Source organism: Bos taurus, chromosome 20 (genome assembly GCF_002263795.3).
Source record: "Bos taurus isolate L1 Dominette 01449 registration number 42190680 breed Hereford chromosome 20, ARS-UCD2.0, whole genome shotgun sequence".
Taxonomy (NCBI): Eukaryota; Metazoa; Chordata; class Mammalia; order Artiodactyla; family Bovidae; genus Bos; species Bos taurus.
In genome coordinates this window covers 28,140,088-28,152,539 of record NC_037347.1, presented here as the reverse complement: position 1 = coordinate 28,152,539, position 12,452 = coordinate 28,140,088, and positions in this window count along the sequence as shown.

Here is a 12,452-nt window from a genome sequence, read left to right as displayed (position 1 = left end):
CAATGGACATGAATTTGGGCAAACTCCGGGAAATGGTGAGGGGCAGGGAGGCCTGGTGTGCTGCAGTCCTTGGGACCGCCAGTGGTCAGACACTACTGGGCGACTGACGAACGGCAACAACAATGGTTTCCATATTACATATAAACCTACATATGACACTCATATAGATAAACTCATGTTCAGATAAAAATAAATATACTAACTTTCAAAAGTACAAACTCACACAAGATCAGTCATTCGCCCAAGAAGCTATAGAAATCTTATTAAAGACATTGTTTTCTGTATCAGTCAATACTGACAAATTTTCATTTTCCTCCGGGAGATGGTGAAGGACAGGGAAGCCTGGTATGCTGCAGTCCATGGGGTCACAAAGAGTCAGACAAAACTGAGCAACTGAGCAACTGAACAGAAACAATAACAAGTTGAGAAGCTTCCTTCATGCTTTCTGATTTTTCTTCTTCCTCGTCTTTAAAGACAGTGTGCATTATATACTGATTCTCTTTTTTAAATTAATTTATTTATTGAAGAATAATTGCTTTACAGAATTTTGTTGTTTTCTGTCAAACCTCAACATCAATCAGCGATAGGTATATATATATCCCCTCCCTTTTGAACCTCTCTCCCATCTCCCACCACATCCCACTCCTCTAGATTGATACAGAGCTCCTGTTTGAGTTTCCTGGGCCATACAGCAAATTCCCTTTGGCTATCTATTTTACATATGGTAATATAAGATTCCATGTTACTCTTTCCATACATTTCACCCTCTCCTTCCTCTCCCCATGTCCGTAAGTCTATTCTCTATGTCTGTTTCTCCATTGCTGCCCTGTAAGTAAATTCTTCAGTACCATTTTTCTAGATTTCATATATATGTGTTAGAATATGATATTTATCTTTCTCTTTCTGACTTACTTCACTCTGTATAATAGGTTCTAATTTCATTCACCTCATTAGAACTGATTCAAAGGCATTCCTTTTTATGGCTGAGTAATATTCCATTGTGTATATATGTACCACAACTTCTTTATCCATTCATCTGTTGATGGTCATCTAGGTTGCTTCCATGTTCTAGCTATTGTAAATATTGCTGCAATGAACAATGCATCTTTTTCAATTTTGCTTTCTTCAGGGTATATGCCTAGGAGTGGGATTGCTGGGTTATATGATGGTTTTATTCCTAGTTTTTAAAGGAATCTCCATATTGTCTTCCATAGTGGCTGTATCAATTTACATTCCCACCAACAGTACAAGAGCATTCTCTTTTCTCCACACCCTCTCCAGCCTTTATTGTTTCTAGTCTTTTTGATGATGGCCATTCTGACCAGTGTGAGGTGATATCTCATTGCGGTTTTGATTTGCATTTCTCTAATAATGAATGATGTTGAACAACTTTTCATGTGTTTTTAGCCATCTGTATGTCTTCTTTGGAGAAGTGTCTGTTTATGTCTTTTCCCCACTTTTTGATTGGGTTGTCTGTTTTTCTGGTATTGAGTTGTATGAGCTGCTTGTATATTTTGGAAATTAATCACTTGTCAGTTGTTTCATTTGCTATGATTGTCTCCCATTCTGAGGGTTTTCTTTTCACCTTGCTTATAGTTTCCTTTGCTGTGCAAAAGATTCTAAGTTTAATCAGGTCCCACTTGTTTACTTTTGTTTTTATTTGGGTTACTGTAGGAGGTGGGTCATAGAGGATCTTGCTTTGACTTATGTCATCCAGTATTCTGCCTATGTTTTCCTCTAAGAGTTTTATAGTTTCTGGCCTTATATTTAGGTCTTAATCCATTTTGAGTTTATATTTGTGTATAGGGGTTAGGAAGTGTTCTAATTTCATTCCTTTACATGTAGCTGTCTGGTTTTCCCAGCACTATTTATTGAAGAGCCTGTATTTGCCCCATTGTATATTCCTGCCTCCTTTGTCAAAAATAAGATACCCATAGGTGCATGGGTTTATTTCTGGGATTTCTATGTTGTTCCACTGGTCTATATTTCTGTTTCTGTGCCAGTACCATATTGTCTTGATGACTGTAGCTTTGTAGTATAATCTGAAGTCAGGAAAGTTGATTCCTCCAGCTCCGTTCTTTTTTCTCAAGACTGCTTTGACTATTCGGGGTCTTTTGTGTTTTCATATGAATTGTGAAATTTTTTGTTCTAGTTGGGTGAAAAATGTCATTGGTAATTTGATAGAGATTACATTGAAGCTGTAGATTGCATTTGGTAGTATAGTCATTTTCACTATATTGATTCTTCCTACCCAGGAACACAATATCTCTCCATCTGTTTATGTCATTTTGATTTCTTTCATTCAGATCAGATCAGATCAGTCGCTCAGTCGTGTCCGACTCTTTGCGACCCCATGAATTGCAGCACGCCAGGCCTCCCTGTCCATCACCTGGAGTTCACTCAGACTCATGTCCATCGAGTTAGTGATGCCATCCAGCCATCTCATCCTCTGTCGTCCCCTTCTCCTCTTGCCCCCAATCCCTCCCAGCATCAGAGTCTTTTCCAATGAGTCAACTCTTCACATGAGGTGGCCCAAATACTGGAATTTCAGCTTTAGCATCATTCCTTCCAAAGAAATCCCAGGGCTGATCTCCTTCAGAATGGACTGGTTGGATGTCCTTGCAGTCCAAGGGACTCTCAAGAGTCTTCTTCAGCACCACAGTTCAAAAGCATCAATTCTTCGGTGCTCAGCCTTCTTCACAGTCCAACTCTCACATCCATACATGACCACAGGAAAAACCATAGCCTTGACTAGACGGACCTTTGTTGGCAAAGTAATGTCTCTGCTTTTGAATATGCTATCTAGGTTGGTCTTTCATTAGTGTCTTATAGTTTTCTGTGTACAATTCTTTTGTGTCCTTAGGTAAGTTTATTCCTAGATATTTAATTATCTTTGTTGCAATGGTGAATGGGATTGATTCCTTAATTTCTCTTTCTGATTTTCACTGTTAGTATATAGAAATGCAAGTGATTTCTTTATATTGATTTTGTATCCTGCAATTTTGCTAAATTCACTGATTAGCTCTAGTAACTTTCTGATACTATCTTTAGAGTTTTCTATGTACAGTATCATGTCATCTGCAAACAGTGAGAGATTTACTTCTTTTCCGATCTGGATTCCTTTTATTTCTTTTTCTTCTCTGATTGCTGTAGCTAGGACTTCCAAAACTACATTGAATAATGGTGGTAAAAGTGGACACCCTTATTTTGTTCCTGATTTTCGGGGGAATGCTTTCACTTTTTCACCATTAAAAATAATGTTTGCTGTAGGCTTATCATATGCAGCCTTTACTATGTTGAGGTAGGTTCCTTTTATGCCCATTTTTTGAAGAGTTTTAATCATAAATGGGTGCTGAATTTTGTCAAAGGCTCTGCATCTATTGAGATTATCATGTGGATTTTATTTTTCAGGTTGTTAATATGGTGTATCACATTGACTGATTTGCATATGTTGAAGAATCCTTACATTCCTGGAATAAACCCAACTTGATCATGGTGTAAGAGTCTTCTGATGTGTTGCTGAATTCTGTTTGCTAAAATTTTGTTGAGAATTTTTGTGTCTGTGTTCATCAGTGATATTGGCCTGTAGTTTTCTTTTTGTGTGTTGTCTTTGTCTGGTTTTGGTATCAGGGTGATGGTAGCCTTGTAGAATGAGTTTGTAAGTGTTCCTTCCTCTGCAATTTTTTGAAAGTGTTTTAAGAGGGATAGGCATTAGCTCTTCTCTAAATGTTTGATAGAATTCTCCTGTGAAGCCATCTGGTCCCGGGGTTTTGTTTTCTTGTAAGATTTTTGATCACAGCTTCAATTTCAGTGCTTGTAATTGGGTTGTTCATAATTTCTATTTCTTCCTGGTTCAGTCTTGGAAGATTTAACTTTTCTAAGAATCTGTTCATTTCTTCCAGGTTATCCATTTTATTGCCATTTGGTTGTTCATAATAGTCTCTTACAATCCTTTGTATTTCTGCATTGTCTGTTGTAACCATTTCTTCATTTCTAATTTTGTTGATTTGATTCTTCTCTCTTTTTTCTTGATGAGTCTGGCCAAAGTTTTGTCAATTTTGTTTATCTTCTCAAAGAATCAGTTTTTAGTTTTATTAATCTTTACTGTTGTTTCTTTCATTTCTTTTTCATTTATTTTTGTTCAGATTTTTAGGATTTCTTTCTTTCTACTAATTTTGGGGTTTTTCTGTTCTTCTTCTTCCAATTATTTTAGGTGTAAAGTTAGGTTGTCTATTCAATGTTTTTCTTATTTCTTGAGGTAGGATTGTATTGCTATAAACTTTCCTTGTAGAACTGCTTTTGCTGCATCCCATAGGTTATGGGTTGTCATGTTTTCATTGTCATTTGTTTCTAGAAAAATTTTTTTTATTTCCCTTCTGATTTCTTCAGTAAACTGTTGGTTATTTAGAACAGTCTTATGGACTCTGTGGGAGAGGGAGAGGGTGGGAGGATTTGGGAGAATGGCATTGAAACATGTAAAATATCATGTATGAAACGAGATGCCAGTCCAGGTTCGATGCACGATACTGGACGCTTGGGGCTAGTGCACTGGGACGACCCAGAGGGATGGTATGGGGAGGGAGGAGGGAGGAGGGTTCAGTATGGGGAACACATGTATACCTGTGGTGGATTCATTTTGATATTTGGCAAAACTAATACAATTATGTAAAGTTTAAAAATTAAATAAAATTAAATAAATAAATGAATAAATAAAGGCTGCTAATTGTTTAAAAAAAAAAAGAAACATATTGTTTAATCTCCATGTGTTTCTTACAGCTTTTTTTCTTATAACTGATATCTAATCTCATAGCATTGTGGTCAGAGATGATGCTTGATATGATTTCAATTTTCTTAAATTTACTGAGGTTTGATTTGTGACCCAATATGTGGTCTATCCTGGAGAATGGTCCATGTGCACTTGAGCAGAAGGTACATTCTTCTGCATTTGGATGGAATGTCCTTAAGAAATCAATGAGATCCATCTCATCTAATGTATCATTTAAGACTTTTGTGTTTCCTTATTAATTTTCTGTTTTGATGATCTGTTCATTGGTGTGAGTAGGGTGTTAAAGTCTCCTACTATTATTGTGTTACTGCCAATTTCTCCTTTTATGTCTGTTAGTGTTTGTCTTATGTATTGAGATACTCCTATGTTGGGTGTGTAGATATTTACAATTGTCATGTCTTCCTCTTGGATAGATCCCTTGATCATTATATAGTGTCCTTCCTTATTTCTTGTAATCGTCTTTATTTTAAGGTCTATTTTGTCTGATATGAGGATTGTTACTCCAGCTTTCTTTTGCTTCCCATTTGCATGGAATATATTTTTCCATCCTCTCACTTTAATGCAATTGAGAAACCAAAGATGAACCCCAGACAAAGCGCAGTTATAAAATCAGGCAAATACAATTAAAATGATGGAATATACACATATACTTTACACCAATAAGGAAGTCAAAACAGTCCAGCTAAAATAAAGTACAGTAGATTGACCTGACAAACAAAGGAAATCAAAAATTATATTTACCAGTTAAGAACAAAACTAACTAAAGCACAAACCAGAAAACAAAACTAAAGCAAGGTGCCAAGTGGGGAGTAAAGCAATGAAAACAAAACTAACAAATATGTTGAGAGGAAAGGAAAGAAAGGAAAGAAAGAAAGAATAGACATGCCAAGTTAAACAGTGGTAGATGAAGAAGATTTATACACATTAAAGATTAACTGCAAGGGGAAAAGAACAAGGCAAACAAAGGAATAAATGTAGAAAAAATATAATGGGTGTAAAAAATTAAAAATTGTAGAAAAGAGAAAAAGGAAGAAGAAAGAAAATAAAAAAGGAAAATTCCACAGAACTGCAAAAGCCCAACAGAGAGGCAGAGGTTTATAACAACAATAAAAAGTGTGACTGAATATACACATATACATATACAGACATAAGCAAAATCAAAATAGTCCAACAAAAATAAAGTACAATAGATTGACCTGGCAAACAAAGGAAACCAACAAAGTATCTACCAGTTAAGAACAAAACTAACTGAAGCACAAAGTGAAGTGAAGTCACTCAGTCGTGTCCAACTCTTTGCGACCCCATGGACTGTAGCCTACCATGATCCTCCGTCCATGGGATATTCCAGGCAAGAGTATTGGAGTGGGCTGCCATTTCCTTCTCCAGAGGATCTTCCAAACCCAGGGATCAAACCTGGGTCTCCCACATTGTAGGCAGGCGCTTTACCATCTGAGCCACCAGGGAAGTTACAAACTGGAAAACAAAACTAAATCAAGGAGCCAATTGGGGAATAAAGCAATGAAAATAAAACTAAGAAATATGTTGAGAGGAAAGGAAAGAAAGAATAGACATGCAACATTAAATAAAGGTAGATAAAGAAGATTTATATACATTAAAGGTTAACTGCAAGGGGAAAAGACAGTAGGAAAAGCAAACAAAGCAATAAATGTAGAAAAAATATAATAGGTTTAAAAAATTAAAATTAAAAAAGAGAGAGAGAAAAAAAGGAAAACTCCACAGAACTACAAAAGCCCAACATAGAGGCAGAGGTTTATAACAATAATACAAAATATGACTGAGAAAAAATATAAAGCACAAAAGCTTGATTAGATTTTATAGTGCCAATAAAATTGTCAGTTACAACAGAGGGAAGTGGGAAAGAAAAAAAAGAAAAAATCCTAAAGAATCTACATAACAAGTCAAAACATAAGAATAATAAATGTTTTTCTTGTGTCGCTGCTGTCAGGGTCCTTTCCCTTGCTGGGAGTCATAGTCCACCTCACCTCCGTAGGATGTCTTCCATCACTGTGCTGATCTCTGTGCTGATCTCTGGACCTGCTGTGGGTCAGCTTAGATTCTAATCTGGTCCTACTCCTATGTGTTCTTGCCTCCAAAGTCTACTGCCATCAGAACTAGTGTGTTTTCTTTTGTGGGAGCTCTCAGTGACCTTTTATATATTCCATAGACACAGAGTCTGCCTAGTTGATCGTTGGATTTAATCTGCAGCTGTTTGTACAGCTGCTGGGAAGGTTTTGGGTCTTCTTCCTTAGCCACACTGCCCCTGGGTTTCACTTGTGGTTTTATTTCCACCTCTGCATGTGGGTCGTGGGGTTTGCTTCTGAGGCTTCCCTGGAGGACTTGGGTTTGCCCCTGTGAGGGCCAGGTGTGGAGGTGGTTCAGCCGCATGGGTCGCAGGCGTTCGGGCAGCACCAGGTACTCAAGGGAGTTGGTGGCTAGGGCACGAGGAAACACAGTGCTCTAGAAGGGTATGGCAGCCAGTATTGGCCAATATGCTCCAGTATTCTTGCCTGGAGAACCCCCTCCCTGACACAGAGGCCTGGCAGGCCACAGTCTACAGGGTCACAAAGAGTTGGACACAACCAAAGTGACCCTGCATGCATAGGCACAAGATTTTTTTTTTGCGTGTGACAGCTCTGCCCCAGTGAGAGTTGAGTGTGAAGACGGTGCAGCTGCTTGGCTTGTGGATACCCTGGCAACACAAACTGTTCAGGGATATGGACTGCCTCCGCCACAGAAGTTATGGCCCTATCAGAGTCTTTTTTCGAACCTCTTGTACCTCGTGATCAGAAGGCCTCTTTGGCCAATCTCTTCACAGCTCCACCCATTCAGACACTTAGAAGGCTCCCTTGCCTGGTGTCCTTCTCTGTTGTTTGGTGCATCAGGCACATAGAGGCGTCCCTCTGGTTGGGGTTCTACTCTGTAGATCAGTGCGTCAGGCACTTAAAGGGGCACCCTGGGTGGGGTTCTACTCTGTAGCTCAGTGTGTCAGTGTTTGATGGGCCAGCCTCTCTATTGTTCAATTACTGTTGCTGGCGTGTGGGGAGAGAGAGGCTATGGTGATGGCTCCACTCCAGTCCTGTGACTCTGCAGTACCACCTTGATTCCATGACTGCCTGGCTTTCCTCCACAGACATTTCCCTCCACAATCTCCTCCTGCACATCCCCTCGATCTGTCTCTCTGCAGTCAACGGCAGCCCTTGCCCTGGGATTCCTCCACAGTCCCTAATCTCCAGCTCCCAGCCCCTGTGCCTTCCAGGGAACCTGAGTCCTTGTCCAGGGTCTGTATGGCTGCAGCAAATACTGTCTGATTCACATTCCATTTAGGCTGCCACAGATCAGCTGTTTCACTCTCAGCCTTAAATGTTTCTCCTCTGACTCAGACAGTTGCCCTGATGCGGGGATTGGACCCCTGCTTCAGTTCCCCGACCCACTGAGGGCAAGTCCAGTCCTACTAATACTCCTGTTTTTCCCCCTAATTCCTTCATCCTACCAAGTTTTGCGTGTGTCTATATATTCTTTTCTGCTGGTCAGGCACTCCTGTCTGCTCTTAGCTGGTGTTCTGCATGCACTTCTGTGTCTGAAGGTGTATTCCTGATGTATCTGTGAGAGAGATGTACTCCATATCCACCTACTCCTCCACCATTTTGTTCTCTATATACACTGATTCTTTAATGCCAATAGTGATCAGAGATAACTCTAAAATTCTATTATTGTGTTTACATTGGCTCTTATATTTTGATTTTTTATCTTCTAAGTTTACATAGTCTTGAATTTCTGGCTCAGCTTATATAAGCTTTAAGATTGCTTTCATATCTCTATTTTATTCTAATTTTATTACATACAGTCTGTTGTAATTTTTCTTAAATCTTCATGGAATGAGTCATGGTATAAACAAACAAATATTCTTTTCCATACACACTCATACTTTCATGAGACTGAAAATACTTAAGGGAGATACTTGTCGATGCCTGTGCTGAGAATGTTTCATAGAATCATTCTAAATGCAACTAATTAGGACAGTCAATATCCTGGTTGCATGTTTTCTTGGTCAATATTCTCTTGCCTTACTGATATATCAGTATGCTAATTGATCTGACCAAAACTTATATCTCCTGAAATTATTCTGCTTGTTTAAGTATCAACCCAACAAGTGAGAATTGAGGTTTAGTGAAAAGCAATTACATAGTAAAAATTTAGGTCTGTGAGAATTGATTTCAGATTTTTTATAGCAGGAGAATAAAAAATGAATTTATCAGGCATTTAAAGGTTTTCTATGGTTGAGGAGCTATAATGAACTTTACATATCATCACCTTCCTAGTGGCTCAGATGATAAAGAATCCACCTGCAATGCAGGAGACCCAAATTTGATCCCTGGGTGAGGAAGATCCACTGGAGGAGGGAATGGCAACCCTCTCCAGTATTCTTACCTGGAGAATCCCATGGACAGAGGAGCCTGGTGGGCTACAGTCCACAAGGTTGCAAAAAGTTGAATGTGACTGAGTGACTAAGCACAAAGATTTTCTGTGGTTGAGAAACCATAATGATCTTTACATATCACCACCTCTCATTCTATAGATGAAGAAATTAAGGCTCAGAGTGGTTAAAGAACTTGTCACTGTCACAGAAGTGGTAGGAGACATCCTTCCAAAGTGTGATGATTTTAAAAAGTCTCGTTACTCTTCCTCTGGAGGTTAGAATTGCCATTAAAAGAATGCCCTTGTTTCAAAACACATGTATAAGTCTTTTAATCTAATCCAGCTGTGTGATCCTGGACAATTATTTACTTCTCTGCAGTGGTGCTGGTGGTTTAGTCACTAAGTCATGTCCAACTCTTGCAACCCCATGGACTATAGCCTGCCAGGCTCCTCTGTCCATGGGATTTTCCAGGCAAAAGTACTGGAGTGGGTTGCCATTTCCTTCTCCAGGGGATCCTCCCAATCCAGGGGTTGAACCCCAGTCTCCTGCCCTGCAGGTAGTTTCCTGCATTGCAGGCAGATTCTTTACCAACTGAGCCATGAGGGAAGTCTTAATTCTCTGTACCAGAGCATATTTACCAGAGTTTGATTACAATTCCATTTATCTCTATTAAATTATTTTGAAGAATAAATGAGACAGTAAATATAGAATTGCCAGCACAGACTCTAGCATATAGGTATTGTTTAATAAATGTCAACTCATAAATGAAAGATGAAATTTTAAAAATATAAAGCAGTGAACAATGGATACCTTAAAAGATTTACATAGAAAAAAGACACAATCATAATTTCTAACTGGTAGGTCATTTTAAGTATGAGCTACTTTATTTTCCCTTTCAGTAAATTGAGTATATTCTTAACTTGATTTTAATTTCCCCAAACTTCCTGTGTTATATAAGAAAGTGTAGTATTTCCCAGGTTTTTATGTGAAATTTTTGATTCGCTTAAATGGAATCAGATAGCCAGTAGGATTCCTTGTGTTTCCATGGGCATCTTAACCATTCATACTGAGAGGAAAAATTCCTCCAGTCAACCTATATTCTTATGTTTCTTTGCTTATTATCATCATCATCATCAACAACAGCAACAAACATTGATTTATCATAACCCTGATATAATAATAATCTAAGATGGATTGACAGATCTATGAATAGCAAGAACAAACTGATAGAGTATGGTTCCTGAAGGCAAGAGAGCAGGCAGAGGTGAGTAGATTGAACCAGAGTTTGAATGAAGTAGAATTGTGGTAAGCAAAGTTGGAATGGGAGAGGCTCTGGGAGAATGGCCAAGAATAACAAGGGAATTAAGTCAGTGTGAAGCGTCTGTGCGTGCGTGGGTGGCTATGTGGGACAGTGGTGGGAATAAGAATAGTAGGACTGAAACTGACATAGGTGGATTTGAACATGATTTCAGAGGGAAGGACTAAAAAACTTGAACAGGGTTCTAGTGAGTTAGGATCAATAAAATTCTGTCCAAAATAGATTCTGTCTGATTTTGAAAGATACTTCCTAATTAGCTTAAGTTTGATTTTTAAGTAATCAGCATTCTATGATGAGTTTTATTTTTTTTAATTTTATTTTATTTTTAAGCTTTACATAATTGTATTAGTTTTGCCAAGTTTTAGTTTGATGGACATTTACCTTCTCAGTTCATTAAGAAAAGTTTCCAAGCCCGAATAGCCATGAAATCTTGACAAAAAGAATAAAGCTGGAGATATCACACTCCCTCACTTCAGATTATACTACAAAGCTGCAGTAATCAGAACACTATGATAGTGGCACAAAAACAGACTTTTAGGTCAATGAAATAAAATAAAAAGCCCAGAAATAAACCCATGAATTTATGGTCAGTTAAACTATGACAACGGAGAAGGCAATGGCACCCCACTCCAGTACTCTTGCCTGGAAAATCCCATGGACGGAGGAGCCTGGTGGGCTACAGTCCATGGGGTCGCTAAGAGTGGAACACGACTGAGCGACTTCACTTTCACTTTTCACTTTTATACATTGGAGAAGGAAATGGCAACCCACTCCAGTGTTCTTGCCTGGAGAGTCCCAGGGACGGGGAGGCCTGGTGGGCTGCCGTCTGTGGGGTTGCACAGAGTCGGACACGACTGAAGCGACTTAGCAGCAGCAAACTATGACAAAGGACGTAAGAATACACAATGGGGAAAAGACAGTCTCTTCCATAAGTGGTGCAGGGAGAACTGGAGAGCTCCATGCAAAAGAATGAAATTAGAACATTTTCTCACACCATATACAAAAATGTGCTGTGCTTAGTCACTCGTTTGTGTTCAACTCTTTGTGACACCATGGACTGTAGCCTGCCAGGCTCCTCTATCCTCGGGGATTCTCCAGGCAAGAATACTGCAGTGGGTTGCCATACCCTTCTCCAAGATCTTCCTAACCCCGGGATCAAACCCAGGTCTCCTGCATTGCAGGCAGATTCTTTACCATCTGAGCCACCAGGGAAGCCCATACACAAAAATAAAAGACCAAAATGTAAAACTGGAAACCACAGAACTTTTACAAAGAAACATAGGTAGAACACTTTTTGACATAAATCACAGCAATATTTTTTCTATCTACTTCATAAGGCAAAGGAAGCAAAAGCAAAAATAAACAGATGAGACCTAATTAAACTTAAAAGCTTTTGCACAGGTAAGGAAACCCTCCAATCAACACAATAAAAAGAAAACCTACAGAATGGGAGAAATAATTTCTAAATAATATGACCAATAAGGGAATAAAATTCAAAAGATATAAACAGTTTATACAGTTCAGTGTCCAAAAGCCAAACAATCTGACTAAAAGATGGACATACGACTTGACGGAATGTTTTCAAAGAAGATATACAGAATGCCAACAGGCACATGAAAAGATGATCAAAATTACTAATTATCAGAGAAATGCAAATCAAAATCACAATGAGATATCACCTCAGACCTGTCAGAATGGTTATAACCACTAAGACCATAAATAACAAGTGTTGGAGAAGACATGGAGATTTGGGAACTCTGGTACATTATTCTGTGTATTCAGTCACTTAGCCACATCTGACTCTTTGCAACCCCATGGACTGTAGTCCTCCAGCCTCTTCTGTCCATGGAATTTTTTAGGCAAGGATACTGGAGTGGGTTGCCATTTCTTACTCCAGGGGAACTTTCCTG